Below are 26190 nucleotides of genomic sequence, written 5' to 3'. Positions count from 1 at the left end.
AGCCGTCATTGTTGTTTGGCGGGTCCGGGCTGGGGATTCGAACCCGCCACCCTAGGTGTACGTGGCTGGCGCCTTAGCCAGTTGAGCCATAGGCGCCGAGCCCCAAAGCATTCTTAACAAAATCAAAGGGTTAGATTTACTGAGCTTCCCCAAGGCAAGAAGCCCCACCTGACAAAGAAAGTATAGATATTTGATATTAGCAGAAATGAACTGTGAAACTTCAAAAAATAATAAAACTTTTCTAAGCTATCTTTTTTTTCAATTGAGAAACCATGCCGGGAGAAACATGTTATGTTTCTATTCTCACTACAGAAAACATTATAAAATTATTGGCATACAATAGTGACCAAAAATAAGCAGATAAAACACAAGCGAAGAAACACATTAAAGAGGAAAGTCATGCAGAGGCGTGATGTCAACAGCAATACATTTATACAGTTTTGGATTTCATGACGCTGACGGCATTGGTCAACTTTTGAAAATTTTTAAAATGCAAGTCAGGATATCTTTTCTCATTCTAAATAAATATTCTCTTTGTACCTAATTTTATATTCATAATTTTGTATTATTTTTCTCTTAAAGATGATTTTCCGAAACTGCTGAAGCGTCAGACCCTATAAAAGGTGAATCTGGCCATGTCCACATGTTAGGTGTTAAGAAACTGAGTTATAGAGAGGTCTGGAACGTAGCACAGCCAAAAGCGAAGTCAGGATCTAAAATGAGAAAGGTTAGATGGCACTAAACTTGGATGGCACTATGTCACATCAGTTTTTGACCTGCCACAAAATGTAACTCTACTGAAATGACTCATGTGCATTTTGAATGACTCTACTGTGTTCACACAGCCGGTCCCTGGGCAGAATCTGAGTCCCGGGGGCCGGGGGCGGGGGGAGGGGGCTACAATGTGTCCTTATTTGCACCCCCAGCAATTACTTCAGTCAAATGCAGTACAGTGCTTACTCTAAGTGTGATCAAAGCACAAATGAATAACTGAATGAACTAATTCTTTTATTCCCATTTTTGGGGTGACACACTGTGATTCAGGGAAAGGCCCAACAGGAACCAGAAGTGTAGAGTGAAACACACACACAGGTTTCTGGACTTGTGATTCCCAATCCCCAGGGAGAGGCCCCTGAAGAGAGATGTGAATGCCAAACAATAACGTGCACAAGCACCTGTAAATAAATCAGTGCATAAGGCCCCTTTGGTGAAGGTGGGCAAATTCTGTGAAAATCAAGAGTGCCTTAATATATGGAACAAGGGGGAGAACTGAGGTAAGATAAAACAGGAATAATATCCTGGGCCAAGACACTAAAAGCCAACTTTTTTTCCTTCTCTCTTTCTTCCCTGTCACCCTGAACTAGGGAGTCAGTGAGATGCAGCAGCGGCAGCCCAGGGAAAGGACATGGGCACTGAAAGGTAGGAATGAAACACGGTGTCCAGGAAGGTGGTCAGTCTGGGACCAGGAAGCCCCAGGAAGGAAGTGCAAGTTCCTTAGAGAGAAGAGCAGCTCGGAGTTAGGGCAGCAAACAGAAGCACAGACACAGCAGAAGCCAGCGCAAAAAAGGACAGAAGTCACAGAATACGTGATACTATCTAGAAACATGTTAAAATGGTTAAAATTGCCATCAAATGTTGTGTGCCACTCTCCTCCATGCCTGCCCTGACCTCAAGTCCTATTTCTTAGCCTTCTTTGCTGTTTCCAGAACTACCTCTGAGGTAGACCAGGGTGCCAAGGCCACAACTCCCAGCACCTTCCTTGGGACTCACAGGAAGGCACATGGGACCTGCAGCTTGAATCAGCCAGATACAACGTGGGGGCACCAAGTTTAACAGCACAGAAGGGAGGACCCAGATGAGAGGAAACCAGGTTTCTGGCACCCAGCACCCCAGTCTGCCAGACAATCGTCCCTGCATCGACAAGCGTTAAAGCCAATCAGTGCGGAAAACTGTCAGCCCCGCGTGACATTTTAGTTTTATTCCCTAATGCCCTTTCTGCGCTTATATGGGGAAAATAGACAGAAATATGGTTAACTTGTTCTTTTTGATTTGGAGATAGAGGGATTTTCCACGTAATGAAAAAGTCTGGCCTCCTGGGGCAAAGATATTCACTCAGTAAACAGAAAAAATATTGCTCAGAGAAAAATGTATTGAGAACTCCCTGAGAAAGACTGACTACTGCAGACAATTGTGTTCCTAGAACTACGCTAAGCCCAGAGGATAAAACCCCAGAGGAGCTGTGGGCCTCTGGGGGGCCCAGGGAGGGAGACACAGGCAGAGCCACTGGGAATTATGGGAACAGAATATCCAAGCCTGTGAGGTTTCCTACATCCAGGCCCAGGCTGGGTGCTATGGGCTGAATTGTGCCCTCCCAAAAGTAAGGTATGTTGAGGTCCCAAAGTCGTATACCCCAAATGTGACTGTGTCTGGAAATAGAGTCACTGCAGATGTAATTCGTTGTGATGAGGTTATCTAAGAGTATAGTGGGCTCAATCCCATATGGCGGGTGACCTTACAAGTTGTCCATGTGAAGACACAGAGACACACAGGAGAATGCCACGTGATGACGAAGGCAGAGACGGGAGTGACACAGCTGCACAGAAGGCAGTCCAAAGACTGCCCACAAAGCACCAGAAGCTAGGAAGAGGTGAGCCGGGATTCCCACGCAGGTTTCAGAAGGAGCATGGCCTCCCACACCTTCATTTCAGGGATCCAACCTCCAGAGAGCTGTGAGACAATAGATTTCTGTCGTTTTAAACCCCACGTTGTCACAGCAGCCCTAGAAATACTTAGGCAAGATAAAATGAGCCTTAATGTCTTGGGGTAAGGTATGAGGAGGGGAGTATCTGGCTGAAAGAATGTTGCATGCTTACTCTACATTGGGAGGAGGGAAAGAAGTATCATATTTATGGATGTCTGTGCAATAGATATTTCTCTCTCTCTCTCTCTCTCTCTTTTGAGAAAGATTGGCCAATGCAAATAGTGGCAAGTCCAAAGCAGTTTTCTACCAAATTGCCTATAAATCAGCTATTGCCTGTGGAAACAATGAGCTTCAAAGAATTAGATGCTAAATAAAATGAAAGAACAATGAAATTCTCCCAAGTACAATTTATATTTTTCTTATTTTAAATCATTTCAACGCAGGATTGTACCTTAAGATCATGAGTCTGGACAAAAATGATCAAGTTGTACATTGGCAGTGGTCTAAAGATATTGGTAAAAGAATACTAATAAATCATAATTTATTTTGTTAACAAATTAGTAAATCATAATTTAAGAATACTAATAAATCATGGGCTTGAGATATAATGAACACAAGTTCAAATCCTCACGAAAACATGATTGATTTGTAATTTTAGGCAAGTTATAAACTCCCTATGTCAGTTATTTACAGTCAAAGCAGTGATGTGTAAACAACTATCATTTACTCCTGCTCATGCATCAGAGGGTCCCCTAGGTGTGCTCTAGAACAGGCTGGACTCGGCTCTGCTTCAGGCTACAGATGGAGATCACATTGTCTTGCCTCCTGCTTGGACCAGCAGACCTGTAGGAATGGCAGAGTGCAGGTAACTCCAGACCTTGTTTTAGCCTCGGCTTGTTTAACTGGAATGCTATCCCTTCTGCTCTAATTCTGTAGGCCAGAGCAAGTGACCAAGACTTGCTGTTGGGGACAAGGCCAAGGAAATATGTACTGTTTAGCTGGGGTTGAAGATAAGAATGAATATTTGCTGCATAATTCCAATTATCACATTCCTTGAATATGTTTTCTTACATACAAATGGAGATAGTAATCATACCTACCAGCAGTGTTGAATTATTTGTCTCCATTTAAAAACTATAATATTTCACATGAAGACCAAGATTTTCTTTTTAATATTAAAAAACAAAATCTAAAATACTAGGTCCACAGTTCTACCTGGTAATAATTGATTGATGACTGAATGGAGTTTGCACAATTTTGGAAGAATTTTTCAGATTTTCCCAAATGACCCAACGATTCATGCATAAAAGCCGGCTCTTCAACACCATAATCATCTGAGCCATGGCCCCTGCTATGCACTAACCTGAGGATGTGTGAAGCGTCCCCCCAACCCCAGGAACATCACAGATGAACCTGACACTGGGAGGCCCCAGCAAAAGACAAGAATGAAATTCAAAAGTGACCCCACTAGGAGGACTTCTTCCTCCCACGGGGCTCCCAACTTACACGGTTGGGAAGGATATTTTATAACATAGATAAAAGGAAGACTTTGGATCCAATAAACCTTTAGAGTTCGATTCTCAAAACTCTTTTAAAGATTTTTGCAGATCTCCTCAGGAATCTGCAACTGACCACTGTACACTTTGGACTTCCTTCCCAAACAGGATTTCTAGTTCTGTGACCTGACAGGCAGGTGCAGTCTGAAGACTGAACTCTGGTTGCTAAACTCATCAGGAAAAATCAACAAAGCGTTTTTTTTTAGGATCCCACCCTACTGAATCTCCTAATATGATACACTGAAAATCTGACTTTTTTTTTCCTGGTGATTCTGATGAGCAAGTAAATTCAATAACTATGGTTAAAGGTCATCCCAGGGACTGCTGTGATGCAAGAGAGGGTTCAGAGATTTAAAAATTTAAATAAGTAAAAAGGCTTTGTTCCTCTCCTGCAAATGTCACAGACAGGTACTGTCGGCCTGCCTTTACAGCAGAAGTCACCTTATCAAATTTTTGAAAGAGTAGGTGAACAAAATGTTTCCCCATTTGCACAGGACTCTAAGCCAAATGTATTCTTTATGACAGACTAGATATGATTTCTCAAAGAGTGAATAAGAGCTAACTGATTAATTTTCAATCTTTCATTCCCTGCTATAAGCATTATCCAAGGAAACCTATGCTGTAAGATTTTCTATCCCCTAAATAGCAGAAATTACACATTATAAAATCACAGGCCATGGCATCATACACTCTTGGTACATTCAAGTAAGGCTTAATGCCTAGACACTCATCATTTGAGAGCCATGAACTCGTGAACTATGCTTCCCTGGGTATTTGAATGTCTTGGGATTTGCCCTTGTCACTAGGAAGCCAGGGTTCAAATTTTATTTTTGTAATCTAACACCTATAGTCAAGTTATATGGCGATGACTTTGACTCTGAAAAGTCAGTATTACTTGATAAAAGTAACGTCTGAAGTTATTTAATAATACAAAAGCTCAGTTCCTTCTGTAATTCTAAAACATTTTCACAAAGTTTCAAAAATCAAAATTTTCTTCATAATTCATTTGACAGCAAAAACCTGGCTTCAGCTGAACAACTTCTATGTCAAAACCTTCCCTGAACTGATGTGAAACTATTTATAGGCTGTGAATATTGCACTGTGTGTCAATATTTACACATTTCACCAAAGAATTACTAATGTGTTTGATTACTAGGTGCTTCCCCAGACCACAGTGGGGGTGTTACATATAAGATGTGGTTCTTCTATGTATTGTCTTATCTGATCAATACTCATACTCTGAATGAAGTTTCCTCAAACCATATTATTTGAAGTGAGAAACTGAGGACCAGAGAGATTGCTCAGGGTCATGCAGCTAGTAACAGACATAGCTAGATTTCAAAGATAGCTCACCTAATAATAAGTTGCAAAATCAATAAGGAGGTGGGTATATTATTAATGTTCACAATACCCAGAAAATCTAAAGGCAGAGGTAAGTGCATTTCCAGGTTCTAACTTCACTAGATCTCTGTCTAATCCCATGCCTCTCGGCCTTAATGTATTATATCTTATCATTCCCCATCTAAATACCACCAGAAGGTACTTTATATCTTCCATTTAATTTTATGGTAAGCTGAGGGAGGATTATTCAGAAGATTTCCAGGAAAGGGGCGAGGAGTTCCAGAAACTGAGGGTCCCTTCTCTTTTTAAACCATATAGGGTAACTTCTGGAAGTTGCCAAGGCAATTATAAACTGTCGTGGTGCTGGTGGGAGTTTCTGCTAGTATGCTAAGGCATTATAAGGAGGACATAACGAGCAATGAGAGCAACCTAAGGGCATTTTTCATGCCCATCTGGATTCTAGCTGGGTTTGGTGGGTTTCTCCACTGTCTCCTGTTGTATCAGAGACCTTGGTTCAGATCTTAGGACTCACAAGCAGAGCCTGCCAGTTCCCTAATTTTAGGTCAGAATTAGTAAAAACAGAGGCCTCAGAGCTGCCTTGCCCCTTCCCTCATATTGAGGACACAGAAAAAAGGTGCCATCTAAGAGAAAGTGGGCCCTCGCCAGACACTAAATCTGCTAGTACTTTGATGTTGGACTTCCCAGCCTCCAGAACTGTAAGAAATAGAGAAATAAATCTCTCTTGTTTATAAGCTACTCAGGTTCATGGTATTTTGTTATCATGTTATAACAGCCCAAGCATGGTTTCTCTTTTGCCCTCTCCCTCTTCCCTAAGACCACACAGGTAGAAGGCTGCCATCTGCAAATCAGGAAAAAGAGTCCTCACTAGAACTGGACGAAGCTCACACCCAGATCTTTGACTTCCAAGCTCCAGAATGTGAACAAATGCATTTCTGTTGCTCAGAGCCATATACTCTATGTGGCTGTCAAAAGACTGAATTATGTCACTAGAATGTATTGCTCCAAACTGAAACATTGTATCCTTTGATCAGCATCTCTCCTTTCCTTATCTCTCCTCCCCCTGACAATACCAGCCTCTATAAACCACCTTTCTACTGTCTATTTATAAGATATAAAATTTTTTGCATTTCAAATATAAATGAAATAATAACAATACTTTCCTTTCTGTGCCTGCTTTATTTTGCTTGCAAATTTTAGGCTCTATGAGATCTGGCAATTAAGTTTGTGAATTCATCCTAGAAAAATTACTACATACCTCATTATTAAATCTCTATGGTCACCTTTGAAATACTCCCTTTAGGAAGCTCTGCACCAATGCCAGTTTACCCCTCAAAGCAATATTGTAACTCTTTTTCTGGAATGGCCATCCCAGCTGTTGCTATACTACTCTTGATATCCTGAATGTCATCAAAATATCCTCCTTTCAATATTTCCTTTATCTTTGAGGAAAATAGTGATTGGGGGCCAGATCCAGTGTGTAGGGAAGGTGTTTCAATACAGTTGTTTGTTTAATGGCTAGAAACTCTTGCCTAGACAGTGGTGTGGGAGCCGGTGCACTGTCATGATGCAAGAGCCATAAGTCATTGGCCAAGATTTTTAGTTAAGATTTCCTCCCTGTTTCTCTATCACTGTTTACTTGGTCTGCTATGCTTCTTACAGTCAGTCAACAATTTTTATGTACAATTCAATGAAATTTTGCAATTTTTTTTGTCAGTTGTGCTTGTTACTGGCCACCCTGACCTCTCTTCATCAGTGATTCTTTCTCTCCCCTCGGAAAAACATTTAATCTACTTGTACACTGATGTTTTATTCATGGCGTCATCCCCATAAATTTGGACTAATATTTCCCTGCTTTCATGTCCACTCCATCTAATTTCAACAAGACATTTACTGTTTGTTCATGGCTCTAATTCAAGCCCCGACATTCTCGCAACAGCACACAAAAACTTGTGACAACAATGAACACCACTCAACAAGACACTGCCACAGAATAACACAAACACAGTGCTGAGACGTTGATATACCAACGGTATGAAGCCTTACTGAGCTGCTTGCGCAGTAATGCCAATGTAAGCACACAGTGCCAAGTTTGTGAACTTAATTGTCAGACAATGTGTCATATATATTTCCAATTTGCTAAATGGATTTTTAAATATTCTCACCACATAAGTTGATGAAGTGATGGCTATGTTTATTAGTTTAATCTTTCTACAATGGACATTTAGATCAAATACCATACCGTACCCTGTTGGTATATACAATTATTATTTGCTAATTAATAATGAATAAAACTAATTATCACTGAGTGCCTACAATATGTGTGTAAGCCATATTATCTTCAATTTCCATCATACCTATGAGTTTTGTTCTTAAATACTTTGTGTCCAAGTGCTTTAGGAAGTTTTCCAGCAATGACAAATCAGACAGTAGTAAGGTGGGCGTTCAAACCCAGGATGTTTGAATTCATAACCTGTATTCTCTACCCCCATCAATTTTGCTTTGCTATGAAAAGAAGCAGCACACACATTACGTTTTAACAGAAATCAGAATCAGACTTTACAATAAGCACAAAGTTGCTTACTTGGCATGATAAAGGATTCTCCTCAGCACAAAATATCTCCATTACTCATGCCTGAAACTCCACCATCATAAATTCACTCATTTACATTGGAGGCTGGCTATTCCTGACATTTCTTTCAACTTCCAAAAACCCATGTAGAAATAACAAATGAAGCTCCAAATGTATGGGGTCCAATGTATTTGTCAATTCTGTTCAAATAACAAACATTAAACACCTGTTCTATACGAGGGATTGTGTTAAACTTGCCAGGAATACAAAGATACATGAGACACTCTTGGTTCCCTACAATAGAGAGCTATCATTTGCTGAAAGGAGGGAGGTGGAACTAACAATATTTAAATGTACAAAGTACTTTCAAGTAAATTACACTCAAAAAAAAAAAAAAAAAAAGAAACAAACAAGTATTGTCAAGTGCTTGAGAAAATGTCCCATCTATTAGGTCCCCATACAAATGTGAGCACATAAATGTTCATTTTCATATATGAATTTGTTGCCAATGGCATTTTCAACTTTAAAAAAATTAAGGAGTGACCATGTGGTTCAGCTGCTGATGAACCTGATTCATCCTCTTTTATCAAGTGAGATGTCATGGAGGTTGGCCAGCTCCAACCACAGGCACAGGGCTTCCTGGGCCTTTCAGGCAATATTTTTTAATTTTTGATGATCTAATCCATCTTGGTCTTGAAGTGCAAAAAATGGTGTAATGGGCTGGTATTGGGTATGTGGTGGAATCTCTGGCCCTAGAATTGCCTGCAAAGCTCCACAGCAGAGACCCCAAGGCACTAAGTACCCTATGTCCTGAAGTCAGAGAATTGTCAGTGTTGGGCTTCAGCAGCTACACCAGTTAGTGAACTGGCCCATTCCTGTTGTCCCAATGCTCCCTGAATGAAGACAGCTGGTCTCCTCCGATGGAGAGAAAAAAATTAGCTCTTTTTGGGGAACATATTGTTAAGAGCCTATTTCTAGACAAATGGCTAACAAACATGAAAAAATGCTCATCATCCCTAATTATTAAAGAAATGCAAATCAAAACCACCCTGAGATACCATCTAACCCCAGCAAGAATGGCCCACATCACAAAATCTCAAAACTGCAGATGCTGGCATGGATGTGGAGGGAAGAGAACACTTTTACACTGCTGGTGGGATTGCAAACTAATACAACCTTTTTGGAAGGAAGTATGGAGAATCTTCAAAGAACTCAAGCTAGACCTCCCATTTGAACCTGCAATCCCATTACTGGGCATCTACCCAGAAGGAAAAAAATCCTTTTATCATAAGAACACTTGCACTAGACTGTTTATTGCAGCTCAATTTACAATTGCCAGAATGTGGAAACAGCCTAAATGCCCACCAACCCAGGTATGGATTAACAAGCTGTGGTGTATATATACCATGGAATACTATTCAACCATTTAAAAAAAATGAACACTTTACAGCCTTTGTATTAACCTGGATGGAAGTGGAACACATTCTTCTTAGTAAAGCATCACAAGAATGGAGAAGCATGAATCCCATGTACTCAATTTTGATATGAGAACAATTAGTGACAATTAATGACACAGTAGGGGTGGAGCAAAGGAAGAACGGAGAGAGAGGAGGAGGGAGGAGGTGGGGTCTTGGTTTGTGCCACACCTTTTTGGGGCAAGTCACCATTGTAAGAGGGACTTTATCTAACAAATGTAATCAGTGTAACCTGGTTTCTTGTACCCTTAATGAATCCCCAACAATTAAAAAAAAAAAAAGAGAGAGACTATTTCTTTTGCTCTTCTCCCCCAAATAAGATGTATGTTCCCAAGTCCACAAAGGGTGCCTGAACCATTCCCACCTTCCCTGGCTCGGGAATTAGGAGTCATCTGTTATCTCCCCTGTCCAAGTGTTGATGCTTTTACAGTGAGGAGACAGAGTCTGGGGAGGGATGCCAAAGCCCCAAGGCAGCCCTGTGAAGCTGCCTTCACTACCACTTTGGGCATGGCATGGACATGTGAGCGTCCTGTGGCTTTAGAGGGTGCCCCAGAGGGAGTGGCTGTGCCTTTACAGGTCTCCCCCAAAGAGAGAGAAGTTTCATCGGGGGTGCTGAGGAGGTGGGTAAGGCACAAACCCAGCGCAAATGTGTTCCCTGAGAGTCTGTTTGAATCCCTATCACACAGAGGGGACTGATGTCTAGGCAGCGGCAGATAAAAAACAGAGGCAACTCAGGGAATAGGCCTGGCAGTTTGGGCACAGCTGGCTTGGCAGTTGGCACCTGGGCCACCTCTTTCTGTCCTCCTGCCCCAGCACCACAGCGGCAGGAACTGGAAGGAGAGACAGAGTGTACGGGAGCAGAAGGGCCAAGTCCAGCCTGCCCTGCCGGGAGGGCTTTGGATCAAACATAAGTTAGAAGAGCTAAAATGGAGACAGATCTTTAAGAACTGGAATTTTTTCTGTTTTAATAATTGAAAGCAACCAAGAAATGACAGAACTGGGCTGAGCTATTATAAATCCCCTTCTCTCCAGCAGGGAGGGGTTTGCGGAGCAGATTGTTGGGAGCAGGCAGTGACTGGGGAAAGTAGGACCATTCCACATTTATACCACCAATGAGTAAGATCAGCAAATAAACTACTTTTGGTAGGTTCGTAAATCATCTATGAGCCCAAAGAACTGTGCCCTCATGCAAGGCTGTGGGGAGGCTTGATCACCTTCCCTATTTTAGAAAGTTACCTGAAAGTCACCTGGTCTGGTGAATGAGGTTGTGAGGAGACAGCCCTCTTATTCCTGCAGGTGTGAGGCATAGCCACGGTGTGGGAGAGGTTAAGACCCACCAAGAGTGTGAGATCGTAGTGAGTGACCACCAATAGCTATGAATGGAACACGTTCCTTATACCAGAAAATAATAAGGAACTGTATAAACTTAAGAGTATAGGAAATTTGGAAAACCCACTTATCTATTAATTCATCCACATGTCTCTTTTGGAGAATTTATAGTAAGTACCTAAACATTTATTTAATTTGGTTTATTGTGTGCCTCCTCCACTGGACCATGAGCTTCTGGGAATACAAACATGTCTGTGGGGCTTGTCACTAGATCTCTGTCACCAGCCCAATGATGGGTGTGTGGTGGGCACTCGGTAAGTATTTATTAAATAAATGAAAAAATAAAAAATCTTAAGAGCAAAAAAAGAACCAGTTATTTAGATCTGAATCTGAATGGCATCTGATTATCTCTCAGTTGATATTGTTGATCTCAATACAAAATCCTTCTAATTTCCTTTGCCCAGTATCTACCAAGAAGACAGAATTTTGTCACCAAGCATTTCATCACTCAGTTCCACATCATCCAGATCTTTATAAGAACCTGGTAAGTGTAAAAGCCACATAGTGGTGTTTAAGGCTGTTGAATAAATAATGAATTTACAAACAACCTGCTGTGAGGTTGCCCAACAGAAGGCGGGGTCATGGCTAGTTAGAATGAGAAAAGGATAATCTTCCCAGCTGTCTGTGAGCAAACCCAGACCCAGGCTGGCATCTGGGTGACCCCACCCAGAGTTATCAGTACATGATTACAGACAGTGAGGAAGCCCAAATGCTAGCCAGAAAGACCTCCCCTATCACCCAGCACCCCTGGCTTTCATCACACAGTCACCTAGAGAAAACAGGCATACGATAAATTAAGTAAGTCAAGGTAACCATGGAAGAGAAGCCCTGAGTGCCCAGTAAAGACAGTGCTCCCTCTGGGAGCTGACAGAGGCAGGGACTTTCTCCTTTACAAAGCAGACACTCAGGTTTACCCAGACATTTGCTCTCCTAATGGGAGCAGGACTACTCAGGTCCAGTTGCCATCTTTCCCTCGTGGTATTCTCCTAACACTTATTACAAGTCAAGTAGCAACACTGTACTGTCCTCTAGGGAGAATATTCTCTCATTTTGGCTGTCCTGTGAGAGAGAAGGCAGAGAAAGGAGGTTATCTGTTCTTGGTGTAACTTTCTTTTCACTTCTTTCACAGCCAAGTCAGAAAGGACTTGCAAGTGGACACAGCTGGTGAAAGGAATCCATGTTTTCTGCACAAGTAGTCCACTACCTAGCAATTAATTTCTAAATCCATCATTTAATTATTAGCCCTAAAGGACACTGAAAATGAACACTGCTGCACCATTTACATATTTAATCGGATTAGACCGCTGACTTTCAGATCCTGGCAATGAACTGGCCTCCATATCTCCTCTGCAACATTTAAGTGACTGGGGTGCCTGGGTTCACTTCATAATACTTTATTTTGGAAAATGAATTGTTGAATTTCAGCATCTTTATAAGGACAGCCTATTGCAAACAAACTAACCTCTTGCTGTCCCACGTAATAATGAGTTCTCAAAGAAGTTGCATAAGGATCTAGCTAATGAGGTGTAAGTACAAACACCCTATTTTCCCTTTAAATAAGAAGTTAATTAAGTGAAATCAAATGAACTTGCTCTCTTCCCATTTATATAAGGTCTCTGAAGAAGGGGTTCTTCCAACTGAATATAATTTTTGCTTATCAGTAAGCTGATTAAAACCGCACATCATACAACCCCCAGATATGGTTGTGTATTTCCAGGTATCCTACAAGTTTTACCTGCAACAGGCGAGATATGAGACTCAAAACAACACTGATAAGAAAGCAAAGCAGTTCTAATATATTCCTGTTGTGAACGCTCCCTGCTGTTAGCAAAAAGCTGCACAAAATCTCCAAACCTTTCAGGAATGATCTCAAATGGGACCATGTGGGAACCAGATGGGACCAGGAAAGTGGATAAAGTAGGTTGTTCCCTTAATGGTATCACTAGAAAATTATAACACAGAGAAAGTCAGTCTAGAATGGTTTAAAAGGGCAGTGTCTAGAGGCAGAAAGAGCTGGCTGTGTGTCCCAAGTGTGTCATTCTTTTTTTATTGTTTAGGATTCATTGAGGGCATAAAACATTAGGTTATGCTGATTACACTTGTTATGTAAAGTCCTTCTTTCATAATTGTATCTAGCCCCCTAAAAGGTGTGCCACACACTGTGACCTCTCATCTCCTCCCTCCTCCCCTCTCTTACCCCCAACTCTGTATTAGATCATCTACTGCCTTCATATCAGAATTGAGTACATTGGATTCTTGCTTCTCCATTCCTGTGATGCTTTACTAAGAAGAATGTGTTCCACCTCCATCTGGGTTAATACAAAAGATGTAAAGTCTCTATCTTTTTAATGGCTGAATAGTATTCCATAGTATACATACACCACAGGTTGTTAATCCATTCCTGGGTTGGTGGGCATTTAGGTTGTTTCCACATTTGGTTGATTGTAAACTGCATTGTGACAGTGTGATGCAAATGTCCTTATAACAAAATGTTTTTGTTTTTTTTTCACTTGGTAGATGCCTAGTAATGGGATTGCAGGATCAAATGGCAGCTCTAATTTGAGTTCTTTGAGGGTTCTCCATAGTTCTTACCAATAAGGTTGTATTAGTTTGCAGTCCTAACAGCAAAGGTGTTCCCTTCCCTCCATAGCCATGCATCATGTGCAGCTTTGAGACTTTGCGATGTGGGCCATTCTCACTGGGGTTAGGTGACATCTTGGGGTAGTTCTGATTTGCATTTCTCTGATGATTATGGATGATGAGCATTTTTTTCATACGTTTGTTAACCATTCACCTGTCTTCTTTAGAGATGGTTCTATTCATGTTTCTTGCCCAGAAATATGGTCTTTTTTTGTTGATTAATTTGATTTCTCTGTAGATCCTAGTCATCAAGCTTTTGTCTGATTCATAATATGCAAATATCTTGTCCCATTCTGAAAGTTGTCTATTTGCTTTGGTTGTTGTCCCCTTAGCTGTACAGAAGCTTTTCAGTTTAATTAAGTCCCATTTGTTTATTTTTGTTGTTGTTGCAATGACCATGGAAGTCTTCCAGGTGTGTCATTTCATGTCTACATGTGTGATCATTAGCCAAGTACTAATCTTCCCTAAATTATAGGCACATCATCTCTAAAATGGAGCTGATAGTGGCCAGGAGGATTAAATAAGATCATGCAGGAAACAAATAGAGCCCATTACCTGGTACATAGCAAGAACCAAAGTAATGCTAGTGTTTCTTTTAATATCTCATTGTTAAGTTATGCTTTCCTTTAGCCTAAAGCCTGAAATGATCATAGGTCTTACTAGATTTTAAAACTTCTAAATCTTACTAGAACTCAGACTGCAAGGCTGGTTTTCACTACAAGCTCAATACTCAACAAATGAGTAACCTGGAATTTTGTTTAATCATGAAATATATGAGCTTCTTCCCACATTTCAAAAAAGTCAATTTTGCTGACCAGATCATTCCCATTCACCCTTACCTAACCTTCAAGGGTGAAATTTTGAAAACAAATACCTTTTATAGACAAGGCAAGGTATTGCCTTAGCAAGACCTCAAACTTGAGAGAACTGTCGGGATTCTTCAGGATGTCTATCACAGACCAAGGCCTTCAACCCAGATCCACAGGAACTACTCCAGCAAAGAACAAAGCACATGGAAGTTTCTGACTTTATTATCCCACTTAACAAGCACGTGTTGAGGGTCCACTGTATGCCAGGAGCTGGACTGTTTCCTCTTCTTTTTTCTTCTTATGAAGTTCCAGAAAGTTCAAGTCCATCCTAATCAAGCAGAAGAAAGTATCTGGCTACTTCTTACAAATCTCAAGTGCTAAATTTCTGTGCCCTCAGCAGCTGGAGCAAATTAGAGCAGGGATATAGGTGTGCAAGGAAGGTTTTGAAAATTTAATAATGAATTCATAATGAAAATTAATTTTCTGATTTTTAAAGAAATTCATGCTTATATTCAAAATTTTCAAATAACACAGGAATGCAGTAAGTAAAAATAAATGTCTCCCATTGTCCCCCACCCTGAGATTATCACTGATCCGTACTCTACACGGCTCTCTCTAAGCAATCATCTATAGATACATACATAGAACTAGAAACTGATGGGCAAGTTTATTTTTTCACTAAATATATAATTATGTCTTTCCATGTCAATAAATAAGGTTTTAAATGTGCCTTATCACTGGTAATGACTCCATGATTTTCTACAATAGTATAGAGGTACCGTAATGTTATGTTTTACCAAATCTTCTCACTAGGTATTTAATTGGTTTTTATTTCTTTTTCATTCACTCATTTAGTTAAACAACAACTAGGTATAGGGCACCTGTAATATGCCTGGAATAGTTTCAGGTGCCAGGCCTACTACAACCATTTGCAAGAGAGGCAACGTTTCTGTCCTTGTCAACCTTACCATCGACAGGGGAAGACGGTAATAAAATAGAGTGGGATAAGGGGACAGAAAAGGACAAGAGATGAAGACGTTTGATAGTCCGAAGAGACACACATATTCTATATGTGCTTCTTTGTGCATTTGTCCAGTTACCAAAATCAAAAGGTCTTAATTTTTTACTATTAGATTGTGATTAATTTCCTACTCTGTAATTGATAACCTGGATGAGACAATCCTGGCATTTATACAATGCATTCCAGGTGGGTTGTCACAGTCCAAGCCCCCAAAACCTCTCTGGACCGGGTAGCAATAAGGGAAAATGAGTTTTTCTCAACCCCTGGCTTCTTGCTGCCCACCCTAAATGTCAGCCTTCTTGCCATCAGCAAGAGGTGTCCCCATTCATTCCCAACGGAAGCCCAAAATGTTCTCACAGGCAATTTTCTCTTTTCAGAATAAAAAATTATATAAGCAGCTGAAACATTGCTTCTTACACAAACACAGGCTACTATTAGTGGGCTGTTGTGGCGATTGTGGTTAATATTTGATACCCACCCCCTACCCCTGGTGTCCTCATAAAATATTTCTTTTTTTTCCTACGAGTATAACAGACTGGAGGGCTGCCTCTGCTCTTCATCAGCCCAGGCAAGCATCTGAAAAACCAAGCATCTCAGAATTCCATGTGTTGTCAGAATGTACAGTGAATTCAAAGGTGAATATTAATGCCAGAGATCAGCCAGGACACGGAGAAGAAATATCTTCTCTGTTAACTTGGATCTAACAGTTCTATCATAAACTGTCACTGCCTGCTGCTTCAAAAGGGCCACCAACCAGCAGAAAGGGCAGGGAGACCTTATAACAACCCCTGAAAACCAGAGTATGAGGATAGAACCAAAAACAGCCAATGCTGATTGACTGAGCCTCCTCTCTGCATTTGGCTTTGTTCCAAGCGTCTGCATCATAGTAACTCACATCTCTGGGAGGTAAGCACAATTACTCTCTTACCAAGGATAAGGAAACTAAGGATAAGGCACAAAGACATCATCTTCCCGGGGTACAGCATCACCCGTACATGTCCTCGGTATAGACCACATCACACACAAGTGGGGTACACACAAGTACCCCACATACATGTACACACCACAAAATATGTCACACGCCATGCACACACAAGTACCCCACATACATGTACACACCACAAAATATGCCACACGCCATGCACACACACCACATGCACACCCACCTTACATACTAGCTCTCACACAGACGCAAACCACACCTGCACTCATGCACACGTTCTCCGTGCATCAGCAATTAGAGCTAATACCCAAGTAACAAACACCAAGGGTGAACTACTTACGAGAGACTCTCCAAATATGCCAAAGCCCATTCCTTCTCCTGTGAGGGGGAGGTAGTAGAGTAGACCTTTCAGAGGGATGGTTTGAGAAGTACCTGTGACGTATGGATGAAGGTTTGGTGAGCTGCCACCCACTGGTGCTATTCTGCTGCTCAGAAGGTTCATAGGAGCTTTAGGTTCAAGAGGGTAAGTTCCAGCCACATGTCTCCACTCAGGTGTCCAAAAACCCCCTGAATGTCCACAAGATCACTCTCTTGCAATTAGACACATGGTCCTAACCCTTCAGGCTGGCCTTCGAAGCCTTCACCATCCACCTCCTGTGACTTTCCCACCTGGACGATTCTCCTCTGATGGCCTAAAGGAGTCTTGTTCCTTTTGTGACCTCCTTCTTGTGCCAGACAAGACTCTCTTATTTTTTTCTCTGTGAACCAAACCATCCACCCTGGCCTGCCACAGTCCTTCCACTGCCACGAAGTTTCCTCTGACTCTTTCATCCTCTACAAACTTCTCCATCTTCTAAACCTCTACGGAGTGTGTTATCTGCACTACCAGCTTGGCATTTTGATACATGCAGTACCACATTGTTAGCTATGTCAAAAGATAAAAAGGCTGTGTTTCATTCTAGCTGCCTGGAGACCCTCTACCCATTCATTATTCGTGGCTGTCATTGCTTTAGAACGATGGCAAAGCAGCCATTATTGACTTTGTGGTTCAAAATTGGATTTTGCAACCTGGAAATAAACGGACTCTTAGGAGAAAGGGGCTTTTGATTTGTGAGGCGCTAGCTTTGTGGAAGACAAAGGGTTTGTTGGGTTCTAAAAGATCGCCTTCAGCTATTAAGAACTAAGACCTACAAGATACATCAAGTGTGTATTTGATAAACACAGATGGAGAGTGAATTCATAATGACAGAAAAGCAAATTTTCCCATCCAACGTTAGGAAAACTACAATGGCTAAAAAAAAAAAAAGGAAGAAAAACAACAGAAGAGAAGTGAGAGCTGAAATAGTCAGGTAGTGTCGCTACGCCCTGCAATTTTCAGATGTCCCTACACATGGGAAGCACAGGAGAATGCACATTAAAATGTTATTGCTTCTTCTATAGCAGAAGCTTTGGCAGCGTGTCTACAATGACAAGGCGTGGGGTCTACCACGTAAGTCTGCCAGGGGACCAGAAGGTCTACCTGGCCCAGCTTACTTGATTCCTCATGTACTCCTACAGGTAAATCAGCTGAGCAAGGCACGGCATCTAAGCTTAGGCACGGAACCCCCTTTCGCGCCATTTCATCTCTTTTCCTCCAGCTGGGATATATGTACAGACACAGCCTAAAACGCATTCAGTTATACATTAGGATAGATATGTGATTAAATATACTAAATTGGGCATATAAAGTGAATTCTTCGTGCTTTATAGTTGAAGAATAGATTTTGCCAACCCATAAGTGATTTGGTATTATTTGCTCGTAACTGAACAGACTTGGCCATTTGTCTAAATTTGCACACTTCATAGATTTGCTGTTTGGAGATATTCCTCGTACCACTTCTATTATTTTTCTATTTCTTATATTCCTTTGCAAAGAATCACTTCATATATCGTATTGCTCCCAGATAAAGCCTCTTCGGGGAGGCCTAGCGGGGTTTATGGCGGTCTTAGCACTCCAGAATACAGGCAGGGGCCAGGAAGAAAGTTTGTTATTGTTTTTAATGGTTGTTAAGTGTATATGCACTAACCTTCTTGCAAAGGACTATAAACCCTTTCTAGAGTCTTACTCTTACATCCTAAGTTAGGTTATTTGGCTTTCCAGTTCATATAAACTTAGAACTAGAAAGTTCCAAGTTTGGAGGAACTAAAATAAGGTCATAGCATGGAGGCAGCAGGAAAAGACAGGTGATAACATGGAAAATCTGGAAGATGTCCTAAATCTTGGGCGGCGCTGTGGCTCAAAGGAGTAGGGCGCCAGCCCCATATGCTGGAGGTGGTAGGTTCAAACCCAGCCTCGGCCAAAAACTGCAAAAAAATTAAAAAATAAAAATAAAGATTTGGGATGAAAAAATTACACTAAAACAAATGAGGTCAAAATGCAAAATTTAAAAAAAATGGAATAATGGGCCAGGCACAGTGGCTCACACCTATAATCCTAGCACTCTGGGAGGCTGAGGCAGGCAGATTGCTTGAGCTCAAGAGTCTGAGACGAGGCTCGGCACCTGTGGCTCAAGCAGCTTAGGAGCCAGCCACACACATCTGAGCTGGCAGGTTCAAATCCAGCCCTGGCCCACCAAACAATAACAGGTGTAACCAAAAAATAGCTGGGCATTGTGGCAGGCACCTGTAGTCCCAGCTACTTGGCAGGCAGAGGCAGGAGAATTGCTTGAGCCCAGGAGTTAGAGGTTGCTGTGAGCTGTGTTGCCATGGCACTCTACCCAGGGCAACAGCTTCAGATTGTCTCAAAAAAAAAAAAAAGAAAAGAAAACAGTCTGAGATGAGCCTGAGTAAGAACAAGACCCCGTCTCTACTAAAAATAGAAAAACTAGCTAGTGTGTTGGTGGATCCCTGTCATCCCAGGTACTTGGGAGGTTGAGGCAGGACCACTGGAGCCCAAGAGTTTGAGGTTGCTGTGAGCTATCACACTACAGCACTCTACTGAGGGTAACAAAATGAGACACTGTCTCATGAGAAAAAAGAAATAATGGAATAGTCAATAAGTGCCCCTATAGCCTAAGGCCAGTGCAAAACCACCAAACTAGGACATGGTAGGTGATTATATAACAAGTTCAGCCAGCAGCAGCCCAGCCTCCATCTGGAGAGCATGTAAGCGTTGAGGGGGCAAAGGCTTTGAGAGAAAGGATTTCTTAGGAGAGAGATGCCAGTGCCTTATGCATTTCTCCACCCAGTGGGGGAAGAAAGTGAAAGATTTCTCTTTTACCTTCAACCAAATGAGAGAAGCCACAGTGCCTGCTGTTTGTCTCTCAGAAACTTTGATATCCACCACGAGGGACGTGTTCCCCTGAATTACGACAGCCACTAGCCACATGTGACCACTGAGCACCGCAGCATGGCTAGAGTCCCTGAGGAACTGAATTTGCAAATCTGTTGAATTTCTATTAATCTACACTTAACTTTAAATGGTGACACGTGGCTATGGGATACTTATTGAACAGCACCGCCCCAGTGAACTCTATGAATGTTTCTAGTAAGAACAGCAGCTAGTGCTCAACAACGTGTGATGGACCAAATATTATATGAAACGGTTTTCCTCTATTATCTTTTTGATCTTCCCAACAGCCACTTGATAGAAGCACTATCATTATCTTGATAGTATCCATTAGAAAACCGAGGCACACAGAGGTTAAGCAAGAGACGGAAGGTCTGATTCTAGACCCTTTGCTTTCAAACGTTACTTTCTCTTTGCAGATAGGTCCCTTTAATTCCCCACCCCCGTATCCACTCCTTTGGTTAATGAGAAACAGTAGCCAGGAATATCTCCAAAGAATTCATTTATAACTTTTGTACTGTATCTTCTTTCCGTTACACAAACTTCTAATCTTTCTCAACTACTTAGGTATACACACATGCATTTTCTTATACTGTACCTGTGGGCAGAATAACTCCGCTTGTCATGGTTTGTAATCATCTCTGTTGAATAGTAAGTGGATTCTTTGAAGATGAAAAGATTTTTATCCTTGAAATATATGTTTGGGAGGTCCCTAAGTACTTTCCTATGTTTGATATTCAGAAACAGGAGCACACATTATCACTTTTACCTTGGAAAAACTTCATTTGGTCCATAATGAAAGGGAGGCTTGGGGGCTTTTTGACATGGTTTTCTATACAGAAGGCACTTTCCTCTTTGACACATTAGCGAGCCGTGAAGTTTCATTTGTACTTTTTATTTTCCAAATGAGTTAATTACATAAGAAGAGAGATTTGTGCTTTCGTATTTTTATTCTAGGTGCATGGCAGAGCTTTGTCACTTTCAGACAAGCAGGGATATTCAGTGACTAGAGAAAGGCGATCACCTGATTTGGGGTTAAGCGTCCTACGTCATTCCCTGCACTGATCCTAGTGATACAAAGAACCTTGACTCCACCATAGCAACAACACAGGTTGTCCTGAAAGTCACCCCTAAAATCACCATCCACAGGAAAAATGAGAAACTGTAGCTAACTGTACCTTTTTTTACATACTATCCATTATGAAATTTTGCAAAATATTTACAGAATATTCCCTACATGTTGACCACCTATTTGTAAAATTTCATAAGGAATATTTTATAAATACACACATATATAGCTACGATTTCCCATTTTCCCAATGTATGGCAATCGTAGGGGTAACTCTGGGGACACCAAAAGTATAACCAAGTTTGCCATGATTGCCAAGTTTAAGATGAAGAACCTGAAGCAGGATCACCTGAACTCGAATCTTGGCCTCATCACTCACTGTCAATGCGACTTTAGGCAAATGCCAAAATTAGGCAAAAGCCCACATTTTCTAATCTATAAAATGGAATAACAGTCCATGCCATGTAGGTCTTTAAAAAAAAAAAAAACTAGTTTTATTGAGATATGATTTACATACCCTAAAACTCACACTGTTGAAATGAAAATTCAGGGAGCTTTACCATATTCTCAGCTGTGCAACCATCACCGCTATCTAATCTCAGAGCATTTTTACCACTCCAAGAAAAAACCCACACCTGTGTTTTCCCTCCTCACTCTGCCCCTGGTGACCAATAAACTACTTTTTGTCTGTACGACTTTGTGTACTCTGGACATTTCATACAAATGGAATCATACAGTATGTTGTATTTTGTGACTAGCTTCTTCTACTCAGCATGACGTTTTCAAGGCTCATCTACATTGCGGCATCCACTAACATTCTATTCCCTTTTATTGCCAACTAACACTCTGACAGTATGGCTATATTACATTTTCCTCATCCATTCATCAGTTCACGGATGTCTGGGCTGTTTTCACGTTTTGGTCACTATACACAATACTACAATGAACATTTCAGTGCCATCATGTAAATATGTATCATGAGTAGAATTTCTGAGACACATGGTTTTGATTTGTAGTTCCCTAATGAAGCATAGTTTTGATAATCATTTCACATGCTTATTAGCTATTCATGTATATATTTTGGAGAATTGTCGATTCAAATCCTTTGCCTGTTTTATAACTGAGTTACCCATCTCTTAATCGTTGAATTGTAAGGGGTTTTTCTATATGTATAATCTAGATATAAATCTGACATCCGCTAAATCCTGGGAAAATATTTTCTCCTATCCTCTGGGTTGTCTTTTCACTTTTCCGATGGGGAATTTTAAGGCACAAAGTTTTTCATTTTGGTGACGGCCATTTTATCCATTTTTTTCCTTTTGTTGCCCATGTTGATTCTGTGTCTTCTTTGATAAGCTATTGCCTAAACCTAAGTCACAAAAACTTATACCTACATTTGTGATTTTTTTCTTAGAGGTTCTTAGTTTTAGCTCTTACATTTAAGTTTATGATCCATTTTGAGTTAATTTTTGCCTATGAAGTGAGACAGGGATTCAAATTTTTATGTGGATATCCAGCTGTCCCAGAATGGATTCTTAGAAATACTATTATTTCCCAATTTATTAAATTGGCTGAGCACTTTTGCTGAAAATCAACTGACCATAAAGGTAAGAATTGATTCCTGGGTTGATTGTGGGTCATTTCCACAGCTGTATACCATAAAATACTATTACTCCATAAAAAACGATGGAGACTTTATGTCTTTTGTATTTAGCTGGATGGTTCTAGAGAACATTCTCCTAAGTAAAGTATCACAAGTATGGAAAAGCAAGTATCCAATGTACTTAATACTAATATGAAACCAGTAGATGAAACTACACACCCACAGGGGAGAAAAATACACCTACATTGAAGAGGGAGGAGACAAGATGGGGGCAAAAAGGGGGAGTTTGATAAGCTCTCACCTAACGGGCACAATGTAGGGGTGTGTGACACACATCTTAGGTGAAAGGCTGACCTGCAACTTAGACTTTACCTAATAAATGCAAACAATGTGACCTAATCATTTGTACTCTTATAGCAATCTGAATTTTTTTTTTAAAGAATTGACTTCTGGATTCTGCCTGATTATTATAGCTTTTTGCTAAGATTTGAGATCAGAAGTATGAGTCCTCCAATTTTATTCTTCTCAAGACTGTTTTGGTTGTTCTGTGTCCCTTCCATTTGAAGATTAAGATCAGCTTGTCAGTGTCTACAAAACAGACACCTGGGTTTTTGTTAGAGATTTTGTTGAGTCTGTTTGTTAAATGCTTTGTCAGGAGAAGAATGATGTGGGAGAAAAGACACCTGGCTGGAACTTTAAAAATGTAGGATCTCACCCTTCGAGAAATCACTTCCTTTCTTAAAATTTCATTTTCTTCATTGGTAAAATGTGGGAGTCAGACTATGTTGATTTGAAAGATCCTTCAAATTCAAGACAGATTCTATGTTTCCCTATCACAGGCCTGAAACCCATCTCAATAGTTTAGTGGAAAGACCCCAGACTTGTTTTACGAGTCAACTATTTTGACTTATTAACATTCCTGGACACCTGACAAATATAGGAACTCTGGAGATAGAGAAAATCTTTAGTTTAAATAAATTCTTTCTTCTATTAGATTAAATGAAAGCCAATTTCAACCTAATTAACCAGATTAATTCAAGCCAATTCAACTCAAGAACTTGCAGTTACAATGGGGCCTTATACTATTGCCTACATAGATGTGCATGTTTAGGAAACAATATTTGGTATAAAGCCACGTAAAAGTAAAACCTGGTTATATGCTACAACTTCACCAACAAGAACATAAAACCCAAAGAGAACATATTCCAATTAACATTTTAATAAATATAGATTACCTCAGTTGGTAAGTAATACATGTTTAAATACATAATTACGTAACTCATTTCTCCTAAGATCTAAGGTAACATTCATAATAATAAACACAAGTCCTGGCAAGTACCCCTGTTTCTTACTTTTTATACCCTCTAAATAATCTTTCTAGAATTAGCGGACTAGATGCATTGGATGGCCACATGCAAATTTTCAAAAAGTCTAAATATATAGAAAGCATGTAGCATGTACCAGTGATGAAAGATAAAGAGATTGAATAATGTGCAGTCTTTATTTTCCAGGAATTCACCATCTGAGGTACTTGGGAAAGTCAGATACGTAAGAAGATAATCACAAAGCAATGTGGGAAGTGCTGTAACAATAATGCAAAAACTGGAGACTACAGAGGAGATAAGAGACTATTCACTTCTGTAGGAAGGGAAGGTAAAGATGGGAGATACTGATGAAGAAGGCAAGAGCTGAAGACACATAACATCTATAGTGATGTGGGACAGGACAGCCAGAAGAGCTGCGTGTAATTCCAAGATGTCTATCTGGGTTAACTCGGGTTAGCTTGCTGAATAGTGATGAAATTTTACACAAGTTACTCTCGTTAAGAGGTAAGTGCTCAGGACTGCCATGGAGTTAGGATGGATCTTTCAAATCAACATAGTCTGACTCCCACATTTTACAAATGAAGAAAATGAAATTTTAAGAAAGGGAGTGATTTCTCGAAGGGTGAGATCCTACATTTTTAAAGTTCCAGCCAGGTGTCTTTTCTCCCACATCATTCTTCTCCTGACAAAGCATTTAACAAACAGATTCAACACGATCTCTAACAAAAACCCAGGTGTCTGTTTTGTAGACACTGACAAGCTGATCTTAATCTTCAAATGGAAGGGACACAGAACAACCAAAACAGTCTTGAGAAGAATAAAATTGGAGGACTCATACTTCTGATCTCAAATCTTAGCAAAAAGCTATAATAATCAGGCAGAATCCAGAAGTCAATTCTTTAAAAAAAAAATTCAGATTGATATAAGAGTACAAATGATTAGGTCACATTGTTTGCATTTATTAGGTAAAGTCCAAGTTGCCACCAGCTAAAGAAAAGCCCAATCCTTTCCTCACCCCAAGCTAGAAGCAGGATTCCAAAGTAAAACTTTGAAGTGTTTTGAAGTATTTTTTATATTCCATCTAACAACTGATGCGTCACTAAGCTGTCTAAATATCCTACCCCTCGGGGGGCGCCTGTGGTTCATTGAGTTGAGCACAGGCCCCATATACCGAGTGTGGCAGGTTCCAGCCCAGCCCAGCCCCACCAAACTGCAACAAAAAATAGCCAGGCGTTGTGGTGGGCGCCTGTAGTCCCAGCTACTCGGGAGGCTGAGGCAAGAGAATCACCTAAGCCCAGGAGTTGGAGGTTGCTGTGAGCTGTGACTCCACAGCGCTCTATCACGGGCAATAAAGTGAGACTCTTGTTTCTAAAAATTCTAAAAAAATTCTACCCTCACTGACCAAAAACCAAATAAGAAACAAGTTGTAATAAAGGTTACTTATTCCTAATGATAAAAAATTTATTCCTCTATGTAAACTGCCTCTCTCTCTCTCTCTCTCTCTCTCCTCCCATCATGATGAATTTTTGATATTTAAATAAATATGATTTTGCACTTTAATATCAAACCAACAATTGCCATTTCCCCTGGAGAATATCTCAACAGAAGTGCAGCGATACTAATATCAGACAAAACAGATTTTAAAACAAAAAAAGTTATGAGACATAAGGTAAAAACTGGATAATAATGAAAGGGTCATTTCACCAGGAAAACATAACACTATGTACGTACCTAAAACGGAGCCCCGCCGTACATGAAGCAGAGACCGATAAAATTAAAAAGACACATAGACAATTCAACCAAAAAGAGCTCAATGCCTCACTCACAGTAACAACGGAATCGCGTCTGGGAGCCCGCTGTGCGGCCTTCAGCCTGCCCAGCTCCAGCCAGAGGCGAAACGGGTCAGTAATGTGGTTTTCACGCCCCGGGCCCTGCAGCCCGACGCTTGCTCGCAAATCCGCCGCCGCACGGCGCCCCGGAAGCGGAGACTGACCGCAAAGCCGCGGGGACACTGCGCCCCCTGCTGGAGGGGCGCGGAAACCCAGCGCTGCAGGCCTGGGACCCTGGCGCTCTGGGAAATGAGACTTGCTCGGAAGTACTCTGAGCTTCTGATTCGGAAACTTCCTTTCCATTGTCTGGGGGGAGAAATTGCTCAGGACTTCAAAACGAAAGGCCAGTGAGGCCTATCTGGTTGGCCTTTCTGAAGACACCAAGCGGTGTGCTCTGCGTACGGAACGTGTAACAGTTATGCCAAAAGTTATCCACCTGCAGGCCGTGTATGCAGAGAACGTGCTTAAGAAGCCTCTAAGATGGGAAATATTTCAGTTTCAAAAACAATCTCTTCTTCCCGTTATTGGTAGTTTTGAATATTAGATATTTTTCCCCCATGGGGCCAAAAGA

The 26190-nt window shown here is 40.9% G+C and overlaps 1 pseudogene; it reads left to right on the top strand.

Moving 5' to 3' along the window:
- Positions 1 to 25970, top strand: part of LOC100959801 — a 64300-nt pseudogene extending 38330 nt beyond the window's left edge.
- Positions 25971 to 26190: the final 220 nt, after the last annotated feature.

The sequence above is a fragment of the Otolemur garnettii genome, unplaced genomic scaffold (genome assembly GCF_000181295.1).
Source record: "Otolemur garnettii isolate 467f Iridium unplaced genomic scaffold, OtoGar3 scaffold00001, whole genome shotgun sequence".
NCBI classification, from domain to species: domain Eukaryota; kingdom Metazoa; phylum Chordata; class Mammalia; order Primates; family Galagidae; genus Otolemur; species Otolemur garnettii.
The sequence above is the reverse complement of the archived record's forward strand: the minus strand, read 5'-3'. Positions and strand labels throughout refer to the sequence as shown.